The sequence below is a fragment of the Triticum urartu genome, chromosome 7A (genome assembly GCF_056163025.1).
Source record: "Triticum urartu cultivar PI428250 chromosome 7A, HENAU_Tu73, whole genome shotgun sequence".
Lineage (NCBI taxonomy): Eukaryota > Viridiplantae > Streptophyta > Magnoliopsida > Poales > Poaceae > Triticum > Triticum urartu.
In genome coordinates, this window is record NC_141879.1 from 656342910 (window position 1) to 656352394 (window position 9485).

Below are 9485 nucleotides of genomic sequence, written 5' to 3' on the forward strand. Positions count from 1 at the left end.
CGGAGCGCACGGTACAAAAAGTCTATCGTGAAAGCACCACTTGCAGTTATGTTCAAGCGAAAATCGTGTAGACCTTGTGTCAATTGGACCGCGGCTAAACGTCCCAACAAGGCATGCCAAAAATTCTGACGTCTGCTATGGCAGTACATACGATGACTTTGAGCGCCCTGTCCAAATTGTCATTTCTTTTTACAACCACGGACTGCGCATTGAAAACTACGATGACTTTGATGTCTGCTATAGCCGAACCAACCAAATCACAAATCAGTAGTAGATGTAGTATCAGCTCATCAAAAATAAATAAAAGGTCGACGTAGTATGCGTTCCCTCTTTCTCCGCATGCGTTCGGTTTGACAGACGAATGCACGAACAGTAGAATCGATATAAGTATGTGTCGCTCGCGATCGAGGTGATTCTTCTTTCTATCCGTCTCACCTGCCTGCAAATTCTTTCTGCGTCCCCATCATGTCGTTGATCATTGCCACTTTTGCAGCCCTTGCTTTGTGCTTCGCCCCTGCTCCGGGTGCAGCGGCGATCTCGGCGCGGCGTCCGCTGCGGGGCAGCGACACGCTGGTCTCAGCGCAGGGCAAGTTCGAGCTCGGCCTGTTCAGCCCGGCTGGCAGCTCCGACGGCCGGTTCTACCTCGGGGTCTGGTACAAGAACATCCCCGGCCAGACCGTCGTCTGGGTTGGCAACCGCGCGAGTCCATTGTCCGGTGTCGCCTCCGCCCAGCTCCGGGTCTCTGCCAACGACGGCAACCTCGAGCTCGTCGGTCCCACCGCTGCCTCCGCCTCGCTGGTCGTCGTTTGGTCATCGAACCTGTCGTCGTCGTCACCGGGCTCGAACAACACGGCGGAGATCCGCGACGACGGCAACCTGGTCCTTGTCGACGGCGGCAACTCCTCCAACGTGCTGTGGCAGAGCTTCGACCACCCGACGGACACACACGTGCCAGGGGCGTGGATCGGCGAGAACAAGCTCACCAGCGAGTACCAGACGCTGACGTCGTGGCGGAATTCCCAAGACCCCGCGCCGGGGATGTTCACCGACATGATAGACCCCAACGGCACCAGCGAGTTCTTCTACATGTGGAACCGTTCCCGTGCGTACTGGCGGAGCGGCGTCTGGACGGGGCAAGTCTTCGAGAGGCTGCCAGACGCGACGAGGAGCATCACGTCGTACGAGGAGACGTCGGCGTACCGGCGTCTCACCAACGTCATCACGGACAACACGACCATCACGCGCTTGGTGCTCGATCTAACCGGACAAGCGAAGCTGTACATCTGGGTGCCCGCGAGACAGAGCTGGCGCTCACCATGCAGTGTGAAGTGTACGCGCTCTGCGGCGTGTTCAGCATCTGTGAACAGAGGAGCCAACTGCCATGCCGGTGCCCGCCCGGGTTCGCTCCGGTGTCGGAGGAGGACTGGACACTCAACGACTGGAGCGGTGGCTGCCGCCGGAGTTAGCCGCTCACATGCTCACGTAGCGGATTGACGACGGACGGGTTCTTAGCACTGCAGGACGTGAAGCCCCCCGACGACTCGCTCGTCGTGGGCGCTGCCCAAAGCAAAGCGGAGTGTGAATCCGCTTGCCAAAATAACTGCTCTTGCCAGGCCTACGCATTCTCCGCCGGGGGGTGCACCGTCTGGCACAGAGAGCTCAAGAACCTCGCGGACTCTGACATCTCAGGGTCAGAACTGTATCTACGGCTTTCAAAAAGAGGATTGCAAGATCTCCAAAGCGTAGACAGGAAGAAAGGTGGGAGAAAGTTATGGCTTGTCCTTGGCATCACATTGGCCGGTGTTGCAGCACTGGCCACGTCGGTCATACTATCCTGGAGAATTGTTTCTGCCCGGACGAGGAGACTGGTCAGTATTGCAAACGTGAATGGATCCTCCTTGGCCGTGTATAGTTACAACGACATCCGTGCCGCCACAAAGAACTTTTCAGAGCGGCTGGGCGGCGGTGGCTTTGGCTCAGTGTACCGCGACGTCCTGAAGCAGCAAATGGGAGACAACACGGCCCAAGTTCAGGTGGCAGTCAAGAAGCTGGAAAGCCTTTGCCAGGGAGACAAACAATTTCGGACGGAGGTGAGCACACTGGGCTGCATCCAGCACGTTAACCTCGTCAGGCTCCTCGGGTTTTGCTCGTCGGGCAACAAAAAGATGCTCGTCTATGAGTACATGGCCAGAGGCTCCCTCGATGGCTATCTTTTCTGTGTAGGTGCGTGCCTGAGCTGGCGAGAAACGTACAACATCATGGTCGGCGTGGCGAGAGGGCTGACCTACCTGCACGACGGCTGCCACGAGTGTATCATACACTGTGACATCAAGCCGGGGAACATCCTACTGGACGAGGACCTGTCCCCAAGGATTGCCGACTTTGGGATGGCGAAGCTGGTGGGAAGGGACTTCAGCTGCGCGCTGACGACGATGAGGGGCACCGTTGGGTACCTGGCGCCGGAGTGGATCTCGGGGCACCCGCCAGCAGCAAGACCGACGTGTATAGCTTTGGAATGGTGCTATTCGAGCTCATCTCGGGACGACGAAATTCCGAGGGGTACAGCGAGGTGGAGGCTACAGGGAGTGAGAGTAGTGAGTCGTGGCCCTTCTTCCCTGTGTGGGCCGCGGGGAAGGTCTTGAAAGGGGACGTAAGTGCCGTGGCAGACCCGCGGCTGAGTGGCGAGGTGGTGCTGGAGGAGCTGAGGCGGGCGTGCACGGTGGCGTGCTGGTGCATCCAGGACCAGGAGGGACAGCGCCGGACCATGGCGCAGGTCGTGCAGGCGCTGGAGGGCACCATCCACGTCCAGGCACCGCCGGTGCCGCGAGTGTTGCAACAGCTCGTTACATGAGCTCATTAGTGCGAATCAATATTAGAACAATTGTACAAGCGTACACATCTGGCGTTCCAATCATCGTATGTACTAGTGTCACAGCACGGGTGGCAGATCCTAAAGTGTTACTCTAATCCGCGAACAACTGCACCCGTATGAACTGTGAATTCTAGAGAAATAGTGAAAAAATCCACACAAAAAATATGCTGCTGGTTGCTCCATTAGGATGACGGCGGTTCTGTAGCTTTGTGGTTACTTAAAAGAAACAGTCAAGTGCATGGACGAGGATCCACGTAAAAGGCCTACGATGAAGTATATAGTTCATAAACTCAACAAGCTAGAACTTGAGGAAAACAAATCATTCTCGCCAATAGAACAGGTACAAACATTTTTTCCTAGATGTGCAATAATTATTCTTGAAGATTCTCTCTAGAACCGTGCAATAGTTGTTGGTAAAAACACACAGAGAAGTGTTCATATATCTGAAAACATTCACATACGTTACTTTCTTGGTATAGTATGTACCTCAAGTCTTTGTTCCTGAGGCATGACGATTTCTTTTCTAAAGGGAAAAAAGAATACACACAGTGAACAAGCACAGATCACAAATGATCATATTTCTGTAAATCAAATTACTTAGGGGAATCTACACGAATATTTTAAGGATTTTTAAAACATCTATGTATGGTCCTACTGATTCCATTTATTTATTTCCCTGCTGCTCTAGTCTTTAAATGTCAAAATGATAGAATAGTTACTATTTGCTCTGTTCCAAAATATTTGAAGTTCTAGGTTTGTCCTAAGTCAAACTTCCTTAGGTTTGACCTAGGTTATAGAAAAAAATACTAATATCCACAAAACTAAATATAAAATTACATATAGTCTGAAAATATACATTATGATGAATCTAATGAAACTAATTTGGTGTTTTGGATGCTGGTATATTTTTATGTAGACCTGGTCAAACCTAAGGAAGTTTGACTTAGGACTGAACTGTAACTTCAAAGAGCAGAGGGAGTACTTATTACTACCTGGCAAGGTGATAATAGAAATTGATACAAACACGGTGGCTCCATCGACATTCTCATCCATTTCTGTAACTTCATCAAGCAACTAAACTGCTACAACCTCAAAGCTGCAAACTTGCAAAAAACACATGTTCTTTCAATGCCCATTTACATTAGATGAAGCCTTAGGAGGCTGAAAGAACACAAAAATGGCACCGAAAGCATATGATTTTGTCTTCAGTTTAAACGCAAATCTTATTTAGTAAAAATAATATTTTCACCACTTGTTTGGTTAAAACTTAGTATTACAGAAAACAACATTGAAGAGATTATGTTCCGCATCCATGCATAATAATTACATAATTTCCTGTAGATTCAAGGCGGTCGCCCCAAGAGGGACATCTCAAAGGGGCCATCTCCAGGTTAGCACTACTCTAAATGATGCCTTACTGCCAGTGCTTGCCCTGCAGCTTATTTATACTTCCATGCTATTTTTTTCCCTTTTCTGCTATACATAAACGAAATAGAAGTTCCTTCTCCTCATACTGCAGTTTTTACATTCATGTAAATTATGATGTTTGCATCAAAATGATCCCAAGTATACGAAACACAAGGGATGCGTCACCTTTGTTTGGACTTATGGATATATATGTCAATACTAATTATGTTTGTTTGTACATATTTCTTACTCTTTCATCATGTTACGGAACCCACACTATTAAATTTCACAGTAATAATGTACAAATACCAAAATAACATTATAAAATAACTCTGGCAAAAGATATAAGACTTGGTGAAGGTGACTGCAATTATGATCTTATACCCATTACTATGCGCATCAGCCTGTGAAACAGACAACTTTGTGAAACAGGACAAGAGCATTCACGGTATCAAAACCAAAATACATGAACCCTACAGGGAGTACAGAATAATTACAACAAACAATCACAAATAAGCACCGATTGAAGAGAAGGTTAACCAACATCATCCGATATGACTTGGGCATATACAATGCAAGCCTCCAGCAGCGTCACTGCATAGCGGGCGGTTTAAATGTGCTGATAATGTCAAGAGAGGTCGTGGTAGACCAAACCTGACATGGGTGTCCATAAAGAGAAATCTGAAGGACTGTAATATGACCAAAGAACTAGCCATGGACAATGGTGCGTGGAAGTTAGCTATCCACATGCAAGAACCATGATTTGATTTCAAACTCATATGGGTTTCAACTCTAGTATACCCCACCTTGTTTGGGACTGAAAGATGGACAACGCTACGTGTCCGCTGGTGGATTAATTAGAAACATCCACCGCCTCATGCCCGCTGGATTGGGCAACAAATAGGAAGGAGGTGCATCACAAATTGCAACAGGGTAAATGTTGCAGAGGCACAGCTCGCTCGCAACAGTTGCTTTGTTGCAAAACCACCGAAGCGTTATTTTTGCCTGATTTATTTATTTATTTTTGTCTTCAATATTTTTTTGCAACAAAGGTGTTGTTGCAGTTTTTTTCCGTCTTCATCTTTTTTGCAAAATAGATGATGTTGTGGGAGGACTTTTGCAACATGAATAATGTTGCAGAATTTTTTTCATTGAAAAGATGATGTCGTCTGGATTGTGAGCCCAGAAATTTCTACAATAGAGATGATGTTGCGGGAGGAATTTTGCAACAAATCCCTTATTGTGGAAAGAATAAAAAACATCGTTGGCCGGAGCGACAACGGAGGGCGGGAGGGGAGGCCGGAGCGGCGCAGCTGGGCCAACGGGTGGCCAGAGTGGAGCTCAGGCGTGCGCGCTCTAGCTGCGGCCATGTCTGCGAGCGGGCATAGGGAGGTGGGGAGAGGAGGAGTTGGAGAGGAAAAAGAGGAGAGAGAAAGGGCGGCCAGCGGCGTCCTCCGATGATCACTGGCGGCGGCCTCGAGAGAGCGGCTTGCAGCAGTACGCAGGATGGCTGGCTTGCTGCGGCACTTGTGGCCGTGACGGTCCTAGTCCCTTGGAGCATCGACTACAAGCGAGAGGGTGTGAGCGAGATTGAGAGAGGAAGAGATGAAGCGACAATCTGAATGGAGAAAATAATGAATGGATGAGAAGCATGAAGAGTAGATAAGGATAAGGACATATATTGCTCGGTTCGTCTCACACAGGACACTTGAACGTAGGAGGCGGCGGTCGCAATAATGCATGTAATCCACCAGGTGATGGAATCTTTTCCCTACATCCTGCCTCAGTGCCAAAATTCTTGTCTTAGATTTGACTAGATACGGATATATTTAGTCATGTTTTAGTGTTATATATAGATACATCTGTATCTCAACAAATCTAAAATAATTTTTTTGAGATCGAGGGGTTTAAGTGCAAGGAACATGAAATAGGATCCTACTTCTTTTTTGTGCAACACGTCTTAAGGCGGATTCCTCTAGTAAAACAGTAAAAGAGGTGTCTTTTTTGCGGGTGTGGTACCTCATATTTCCTTGTGAAAACAAGGCTTTGATAGGTAGGGTCTCCAAGATGCCTACCTCGTTGTTGCTCGTAAAACAAGTCTCCGATAGGTAGGGTCTCAAAGACGCCTACCTCATTGTTGCTCGTAAAATAAGTCTCTCCTTCGGTTTTGCTTTTGATATTATATATTATCATTACCATAATACGTAGATCCACAATGTAGGACAAAGTGCATGTTGGAAGTAAACCCAACGTCCGGCCCGATTACACGTGTGTATACGTGTCCAACTAGTGCATCAATTAGTTACATCCTAGTCCTAGGATTAGTATTCTATACTGATCCGATCAGCCGTGTAACTACGCAGCCTAGCTGATGTTTATGCCCATGTATATCCCTTGAAAACAACCAGAACGAACCGTGAGAAGCAATAATGCATTACCGGGCTCGAGACTGGCATGTACCAAAAACACAAGTTAACCCGTGCGTCTTTGTTAGTCTAACTTATTCGATCAAAGAACAGATCGATCAGCTAGTTATATGCGTGGAGCACGTAATTATTTTTGCTAGCTTCGATCGATCAGGAATCCAGAGCTTTGTTCATCATCGTTTGTCGTTGCTTGTTGCCGTCGCCGAAAAGTACTTGCTGTCAGGACTGGGCCAACAGTGTAAAACTGCAAACCATGAGAGAACGATATTTCCATTTGTAAGAGCTGCACAAGAGAAAAAAATAATCAGATTCTAACAACGACCATGACCGTAAGTGTGGACAATTTGTTTCTACTCTACAACCATAAAAGGATGTTTGGATGGAAAATCGTAGGTTCACACTTTATAACTTTGCTACTAGAAAAAAAATATGTTTCGTGGAAACCTTTTAAAAGCTTATAGGTGCACAAACTCATCCTTTTGTGTGCTCCCAGCCCAGGCTCACAAATAAGGTATAATCAAGAGGGAATACCTGGGTGGAAAAATGGTAATGTCACTTCGTCATTCTAGTCGTGTTTGCGTAGGTGCACCCACTGCACTAGTAGAAAACGGGCCTATTGTCCTGGTTCGTAAGAGCATTTTGTCCCGGTTCCTGAACCGGGACTAAAGGGTCGTTACTAATACCCTGTCCCTTTAGTCCCGGTTCAGTCCAGAACCGGGACAGATGGGCCTCCACGTGGCCTGTGCGCGGAGCCCAGGCAGGAGGGCCTTTGGTCCCGGTTGGTGGCACCAACCGGGACCAATAGGCGTCCACGCGTCAACATTTATGTGCCTGGGGTTTTTGTTTTTTTTTTGAAAGGGGGGGGGTGGGGGGTTGGGGGGGGGGGTTAATTTAGGTGTTTCATATATTGTGTTAGCTAGCTATAATTAATAGAAAGAAGTGTCCTCTCTTATGTCTGTGCTTGGTCGACGCTACGTACTATACATACGTATAGAGAGGACTAGACACGCTAGCTAGCTAGTAAGCAAACGAAGGAAACAGAAGATTGTCATGAACATATATGCATACAGAGAGAAGTGATATCGACCACCTCTCCTTCTCCGAGAGATTGGTCGAACAACAAGTTCTCGTATATCTATCCGACACTACCGGCTACATATATACAATAATTATCTCTTACAAATATAATCTCCTAACATACGGACGCATGGTCCACATAGTATTCTCCGTCTTCAGCGATCACGTGGTCAAGAAAGAATGCCGCCAATTCCTCTTGAATTGCTCGCATGCGAGCTGGTGCTAGGAGTTCATCCCGCTTCCAAAACATCTAATTTGAAGAAGGGGGTTAATACATATATATATATATGAATGAATGAAACTCAACACAAATGATGGTAATAAAATAAAATTGTGAATATTGTTATTTACGCACTTCATATTGTTCGTCAAAGTAGCCCCGCTCACAGGTCGTGTGGCGGATGGACTCGCAAACGTAGTATCCACAGAAATCATTCCCTTGTTCCTGTCACAACCACTTTACAAGAAATTGAGGTCAATCAAACTGATAAGCAAGAATGTCAAATGGTATTGATGAAACTAGCGCTTGAATCACTAGGAGATGCGCGGAACATGCTACTATAGTACTTACTTTCGGGTGTCTAAATTCCAGCTTCTTCGACAGTCCCGGAGCTTTTTTGGTGAATTTTCTCCAAACCCTGCCAGACAAAGAAAACAATTACTTGATATCAGAAATGAACAAAGTTGTTGATATGGTGGATAATGATCGATTTAACTTACTTCTCGAGCATTTGAGTCATGTCCGCATACTCCTGGGGATCTTTTCGTTTAGAGTCCAAAACAGTCACTACTCCCTGCTCAAGCTTAATCTCTAGGAGAATATAGTGGAACCTACGCACGCATGCATAACTCATCAATTACATTACTATAACCTTGACTAATATATAAGGGAAACCGAATATGCACAAGACAGTAACACTCACTTGAAATTGTAAGGGAAGAGTATTATATCTTTGTTTTCATTTATTACCAACGATCGTAGCAAGTTGGCCTCGGTATCTGCGGCATGAAATTTAACCCCAGTTGCATCTATGAGATTTGTGTTAATGAACCCAATATCACCGATTTGTCTTTTCTTCAATTCGACGATCTTCAATGTGCATAATATAGTGAGGATAATATAAATACATGCAATGAAAGAGCTGAGCTATATAGAGAGACTTAATGACAGAAGTAGTACTACTTACAGACAGTAGCAGGTGACCGTTGCTTTATCGAGGGCCAATTGATTGAAAAACTGAAAGAACTCCTTAAATGGAACAGGCAACAGTTCAATTCCAACGAGGTCATGCTCCTTTTTAACTCTCACATACAAAGTATTCCTCCCCCCAGACTCTCTGCAGATTTTCAAGTACCAATCATGCAATCTTCGCATCATCGTTGATAGAGATCTTTCATCTTTGACGAGAGGCTTCCCGTACTCATATCTTTGTATCTGCACCTCCAAGAAATCATAATGTACATCGTCGGGCAGGTAATCTCCAAGATTGCTATAACCGGGCATCATCCTCGGATCATTAGCGACGATGTCGCTAGGCACCTTGAGCGGGGGGCACGATTGCTTCGCTTGTTCACCGAGCCGGGCAATTTGTTTCCCAGCTCGTCGTTCTTTCATCCTTTGATCACTGACAGTACTTCCTGACCGCTCCGCTTCGGCAAATGCCTTTCCAATAATGCGCTCATAGTTGCCTTTCGGCGGAGAC

The 9485-nt window shown here is 46.5% G+C and overlaps 1 pseudogene; it reads left to right on the forward strand.

Annotated features, from left to right (window-relative positions):
- The first annotated feature begins 421 nt into the window (after nt 1-421).
- LOC125522968 (G-type lectin S-receptor-like serine/threonine-protein kinase At2g19130 pseudogene) lies at nt 422-2980 on the forward strand (annotated as a pseudogene).
- Nucleotides 2981-9485: the final 6505 nt, after the last annotated feature.